Genomic DNA, 7238 nt, shown 5'->3' with positions numbered 1-7238 from the left:
CAACTTACACATTAGTTTGAAGGACACGTCAACACATCATCATAGATCATGATTTAAAACTCAAAAAATCAAATTTAATGTGTAAATATTAAAATCATAAAGATTAAAAAGGAAAAAATTGAATTGTTTATTGAAAAACTATTGTAGTGGTTGTTATTTTCATCGAACCAATTTGTGGAGCTCAAATACTTGCTAATGTACAAGTTATTTTGAGAAATAGTTAGCTTTTAATTTTTAATTAGTAAAACTGAAAACTCAAAAGTAACTCTATGTTTAATAGTGTCCCACATTCTCAATTTGACACTGGGTTCAATCATCATGGTTTATCTGCTTATGACTTCACCCGCAGCAGTCACATGACTTGTCACAAAAATAATCAACATTAAGTGTGATTGTCTATCACTGTTTCAATAAATTAAAATATATAGCATAAAACAAGCAAAAACATTGTCCTTGTTTCTAGCATCTGATGCATGTCTTTAAAACTAAAAACAGGGCATGGGGTTTGCACCTTTGACTCTACCTTATGGATTGTTCAAGTTTATTCCAATATATTATTGAATAAAAAACCACTATAAACCTAATAAAATTTGGATATTGCTTTAAAGTCTATGTCAAGGTAATCTAAAAACCTAAAACAATCCCTACTAGCATATAGATCAAGTTCAAAAAAATTTACTGTGTGTAAATTACAAGCACTGACAATGGTAAGAATTTGGAAGAATGCAAAACTACTATGCAATATTTAGTTTTAACCTTTCGGTAATAAGCCAATGGTTTGCTTGCACTAGCTAAGAAACTAAGTTACAATCCTCTGCCTTCAGTGATTCCCTCCATTTTGACTTTGTTACCCCAATTTTTCGCTACCTCCTTGCGTTTAGGTGCTCTCTGCTCCTCACCACCCTCATCGCCCTTAGGTGACACAGTGCAGAGCTTGATGGCCCGCTTCAAACCCTCAAGTCTGGTATTAGGATTGGCACGTGAAGTAGTCTTCAAACCAGTTTCGGCATGCGAAATAATTTGCATTGACCATCCATAGTTTATGGTCGAAACCTGAGGACTGGACTCCCGAAAACCGTCAGTCGCTATCTTTTCTGTTTCATCATGAATTTCGTTCTCCATAACCCCAAACTCCATCTGCATTTCACCAACATAATTCTGGTTATCCAGAAAATTCGAAACACCAGGGTCTGCATGCGAAGCAATTTCCAACCCTCGTTCGCTTAAAGTAAAAGACCATTCAGACATTGTGGCCTGAACCCTTGCACTGGACTCCCCAAAAACAGTCGTTGTCCTCCTCATTCTGAGATCCTCATCATTAATTTCAACCTCCATACAGAGTTTCGCTAATTCTCCACAATTTGAATTCAAAATCCCAATTTTTTATGGGGTTTTAATCTTAAGCTTCCGCTCTCTTTTCTTCTTCTTACCACCCTCATTACAGTCATGTAACACAACTTGGGACTTCCGACTTCCTGCCCCTCTTCTTACCCTGGTCTCTAGTGCTCCTAGTAACCATGAACACCATTGGCTAGTTGGGGCACTGCCACTGTTTAGGATACCAGAGGTCGCCTGAATCCTTATCAGTCTCTAATGCCCCTATTTGCCCTGGCTAGTTTCAAAATAAAAATTAGCAATCTGACCAACCAACACCTCTAACGAATTTGCAGAATTCTCTTCACCCATTTTTCACAAGGTTGCCTAAATCAAAAGGCTACTTTTGTTATAAGAACTGTGTTGTGATTGTCGAGTTCAAGCTCAAAGCAAAATATTTTAACTTCAAAAATGCTATATCAAAGCTCATTATAAAAACTGCGATAATGAATGGGTGCCATTATGACATTTCCCTTTTATGAGGAGATGCCACCATTGTTTCTATTTCTAAAGGGTAATGCTTTTTTATTTTAAACATCTTTAGTTAAGAATTAAAAATAACAATGGTATGTGGCTTAATTTATATAAATAAAATATAAAATAGCCAACCATTTTTATTTTTAAACATGGTTCGTTAATCATTAGTTTTTAACCATTAAAAAACTAAAAAGATAGATTTTTAAGATAAGTTTCTATAAATAAAATATTTTAAATTAATATATAAACAAATTTAGTTTTTTCAATTTGAAAAACAAAATAAATTATAGTTTTTTCTTATATCTGAAGATTTACCTATAACTTTGTTATTAAATATTTTGAATTATATATAAATTTAGTTTAAGATTTTGAATTATATATAAATTTAATTTATTATTTAAAATCTCTATCATTGATATAGGTTTAAGTGTCTATCATCAATATCGGTTTAATATTTTGTTTTTTTTACCACATGGTGAATCGGTAAAGTTTAATCCACGGGAGACCCAGGATCAAACCTCATAGCTGCCACTATAACACCAAGAGCATAACCAACCACCTGCACCAAGAGCATAACCAACCACCTGCAAGTCGGGTATGCTAAGATCCTATGATTTTAGCAAGAGCGGACCCACGGTCAGGGGGGTCCGCCCCTCTAGCCGCCACCACAGCAGGTCACTGTACTCAATGAGATTTGAACTTTGGTCTCCTGGGCTTCGCCCGTTTGACTTACCGTTAAACCACACATCACTGTACTAGGTTTAATATTATTGACTTACCGTTAAACCACACATCACTGTACTAGGTTTAATATTATTAAAAATAACTCTATGTTTAATAGTGTCCCACATTCTCGATTTGACACTGAGTTCAGTCATCCTGGTTTATCTGCTTATGACTTCACCCACAGCAGTCGCAGTGACCTGACACAAAAATAATCGGCATTCAGTGTGACTGTCTATCACTGTTTCGAATGAGACGATCCTTCAGTATTAACCATAAAAAAAACCTAGAAAATTACGCCAATACTAAACTTTTATTGCACGACTTGTAATTGCAGGTCACTTATTTCGTAAAACTTGTTCCACAATTATCATCAATGGGCACAGCCATCTTGTTTTGCACTTTAAGGAATGTTCTTTACCATTAAAACAAACACCCACGAGAGTATGAATGCCTGCCTACGATAAGTGCAAGCATAAAATGCAAGTAGCTTGCCAGAATCTGCATTATGTGAGCCATGAAATATCAAAAAATGATGACTTAGATATACACAATTTCGGCACGGTGAACATCAGTCCCTTAAGATCAAGTAACCATTAAAAAGGAGGAAATCGGTCGAGAGTGCTTGCTCAGAGTGTCTTACAAAGCGCACGGGAAGCTCAAATCTCAAATCTGTGTGTAGAAGCTGGGAGGCTATGCTGACTAGCCCCCGGTTCTATGCGGAAAGGAAGATTACTGCGACGAGCGAGCAGTTGATATGCCTTGTTCAGGCTAATTCTCAGGGGAAGTCGGCAGAGGGTAAACGGCTGGGAGCACCTGCTAATGGGCTAACTCTATTTGACCCTCTGCAGGGCGTCTGGGACAGGCTGCCTCTAATTCCCCAATTTTCCGATGGGATTCCCCTGTTTTGTCACTGCGTTTGGGTGGATCAGAAACATGTTGTAATTGGAGGATGGCATCCCTCTCACTGGGAGGCAACGAATTCTGTTTTAATCTATGATTTCAAGTCCAGTACATGGCGCAGGGGAGCCGATATGCCCAGGGTTCGATCCTTCTTCGCTTGCTCTGTTCCCCTTATCGGCTTATCTATGTTGCCGGAGGACATGATGAGAATAAAAACGCTCTGTTGGCTGCAGAGGCTTACGATGTGGAAGAAGACAAGTGGGAAATTCTGCCTCCCATGAGCCGAGAGCGAGACAAATGCCGGGGAGTCTTTATGGATGGGAATTTCACTGTGATAAGTGGATATGCCACAGAGTCGCAGGGTCGATTCGAGAGGAGTGCGGAAGTATACAATCCCAGTACAGGCGTTTGGAGCAGAGTGGAGAACATGTGGAGTATTGGGGGATGCCCCAGGTCGTGTGTTGTTGCGTTTGGGAATTTGTATTTCTTCCATAGGCAACAAGTGATGTCTTATAATAGTAAAGAGAATGTTTGGGAAGTGGTGGCATCTCTTCCTGGAGATATGAATATTGTTAATTGCGCAACAGTGTGGTCTGACCAGATATTTGTAAGCGGTTCTGCTTGCAGTGATGGCGATCAGGTAACTAACTCTGAGCAAGGGCTTTGACCACCTCTTGTTTTTTAATATCAAAAGGCTACGTCTCAATACAAGTCCAAATGTTCTTAGATTATTTCGGCCAAAACATCAGTTGCCATAAATAAATACTCTTATTTACGGATGAAGAATCCAATTATGCCAAGAAAAGAGAATAATAACCTGTTAGGCCGTTAAAAACGATGTGCTAACAACATTGTGCAAACTGCACATTTCACAAGTCAAGCACATAACTGGGGATAAACATGAAACTCAAATCTCTCTAAATTAGTCCCAAAGTTAGTAGAAACTAAACAAGCTTTTACAATCCATTAATGAAACCACAACTTTAAATTCACTCAGAATATCCAACCATATCAAAATACAAAACATTGGTTGATCATATAACTACGCTCCATGAAATAAAATTTTGAAGATTAATTATTTGAATTCTTTCGGACAGCTCGAGAGATTCTGTGTCAATGTACAATGTAATATACAAAAGATGGACCAAACTGATGGAACTCTAGGTTTTTAGGTAAACCATAGCCTCCTCTGAAGTCAATGGCCAGAATAACCTAAGAACCAGTTGTTAACTTCCCAACATATATACGCGTGGTAAGGAGGAAAACATTCATACACCAGAAATGGTGAAAATATATTCCTAGACTTGAATCTACATTTCATGAACAGACGTGTCTCAAGACATGTTAACAAGGGACTATAATACAAAATGACAAAAGAAAAGGTTCTTCACATACTGACAAGTTGGGCTTCAAATGTCTAAAGGGGTACCCTTTAAGATCACAGGAAAACATGCAAATAAGCCAATTCTCCTGTCAATGCAATTTACTACTGGCTGGTCTAGATTAACCTGGCTCTGATGTTGTACATCTTTTTAATAAATGCATGTGCCTGCACAACAGCTCTGAATAATACTAGCAACAAGTTAGCTGGATGGCGAAGGTTCTCAAAGATTCAAACTGAGACTATCGTTAGATTAAGGTTGCACCACCCTTGTTGTCGATTGCCCATGCAATCCAGGTGGAGTGCTAGTTGCAGGGCTAATAGGTCCTGCGGCTAATGGGATTGAAGGCTGGTGGATAGAAATTGGACGCATTTGACCAGAATGAACAGCAGTTGAACTCACAGAAGTTGATTTTGCATGTTGATTGCATTTACTGTGGATGTCAATCCACTGTTCTGAGTTCTAACACCAGAGGATAGTGCCATAGAAAGGTTTAGTCCACCTGGACCGCTCATCCCTTCTGCCATATCACCTCCTGAATTTTTCAGGCTTCCTGAAGACAGGATGATAGAAGATGCCTGAGGAGAAGAAGCATTGAAAGGGTTTCTGTTCTGAACAGATGTACATAAATCAGCAGGATTTTGTAACATTTGAACTCTATTTATCTGGTCTTGATTCAAGACATCTGCTCAAAAGTAGTCAAATAATCAGTAGCTGATCAGAGAAACACCTATATGCGACACACGCTTGGAAAGGTTTATGTCAATAGATTGCTAAATCACTAAATGAGGATTACTAAAAGATGTTTGTGGGAAATTTGATCCCTGCATTTGCTGTTTCTGATGGAGTCCCATGCTTGATGAGCAGATTGAGGTGAAAACTAGGATTGTTGTACTGCTTGTTGCTGCAGATACAAACTATGGGTAGAGAGCAATTTCCGTGGATTGATATGATATGGCTAGCTCTTTAATCCAACTAGCTGTCCAGATGCCACTTACGCAGTAAGTTCTGTTCTGCAGCACTCAAGTTTATGAACGGAAAATTTCCATTCCATTCGAAGTTCCTCCACCAAAAACGCACACACTGGTAAAAAACAACAGTTTACAACTCATCAACCTTCGCATTGTGTTCCCTATAAACATAGTGGAAGAGCATCTACTGTTACCACATTTTTTCCATTTGCGACACTTCAACATAAGTTTTCGAGCATGCAGCTCTGCCTAATTATTGCTATTAAAACCTAAGTGCTCCTTGAAAGAGCATCTCAAAGTCGGAGAAATAAACAGAATATCACCCATGCCACATAGACTCAGATTCCTTTGACTTACCCCAGGGATAAGATTGATCTGTCTCCAGGATTCCAATATTTCATGTTCGCTTTGTGCTAAGCATGTGCTTAAGTCCATATATAAATATGATTTTATAAAATACTTCCAGTGGGAGTAAGTCATGTTCTCAAAGAGAATATGATTCCTTGTGATCCACAATGCCCAGCAAAAAGTACTTTGCAGTGCTCTATGATGAAGCAATAAGGATTCCTCCATCCACTTTTGAAAGCTTTCTGTAAGGTAGGATTCTTCCAAGAGGCCCAGGTACCTGTTAAGGAGGAGGCCTCCTTCCAAACTTCCTTGGCAAATATACAATCAAAGAGAGTACGCTGAAGAGATTCCTCCCATGATTTACAAAGTAAACTGAGCCCAAATAAGCTTTCTTTTGTAATATAACCCAAGTGGGAGCTTTGTTTCTAAGAGCTAACCAGAAGAATAACCTGGCCTTCAAAGGAGTGGATTTTCCACAATGGTATTCAGTACCAACACTCTTCTCGAGGCTCTGCTATGAGCATGGCTTTGTAACTAGTGCACACTGTATAAACCTTGTAGGGTTTTGAGGCCAGACAAGTTCATCTTCTTGCAACCTTAATTTTATAGAACAAATAGATAACTATTCATCTTTGAGTCTCATTACTCTGTCAAATGTCCTTCAAGATCCAATTCTCTTGCCTGCATCCAACCCTGGTTCCAGAAAACAGCTCCGGAAGTTCAGGACCCGAAAAACTGCTAAAAATAGTAAATTGTGCTACAAATAAGGAAATTGAAAAAGCTTAAAGAAACAATGGTGGGGTCCAAGTGGACTTGGCAGGTGGCCACTAATATCCACATGGATCAGCTATATTCCCACAAAATGCCCCCTTATTTATTTTAGTATCCATTTGTTCAATGTACATAGAAATGAATAAAAGATCAATAAAAGATCAATAAAGCTTTAGTGGATCTTAGCTATTAAATCCTCATTTTTTGGTGCAATTAATATGATGTTACCTTATTTCATACCACTTCTGTTGGGCCATCTGAAACACTACTGGGAAGTTAATGCTCATGG

At 38.5% G+C, this 7238-nt stretch overlaps 1 pseudogene; it reads left to right on the top strand.

The window, feature by feature from the left end:
• The first annotated feature begins 3024 nt into the window (after positions 1 to 3024).
• Positions 3025 to 4269, top strand: LOC149205541 (F-box/kelch-repeat protein At1g80440-like; annotated as a pseudogene).
• Positions 4270 to 7238: the final 2969 nt, after the last annotated feature.

The sequence above is a fragment of the Pinus tabuliformis genome, chromosome 1_2 (assembly GCF_031772625.1).
Source record: "Pinus tabuliformis cultivar Carrire ecotype Pingquan chromosome 1_2, CPIR1, whole genome shotgun sequence".
NCBI classification, from domain to species: Eukaryota; Viridiplantae; Streptophyta; class Pinopsida; order Pinales; family Pinaceae; genus Pinus; species Pinus tabuliformis.
This window is presented reverse-complemented; position numbering and strand designations above follow the sequence as displayed.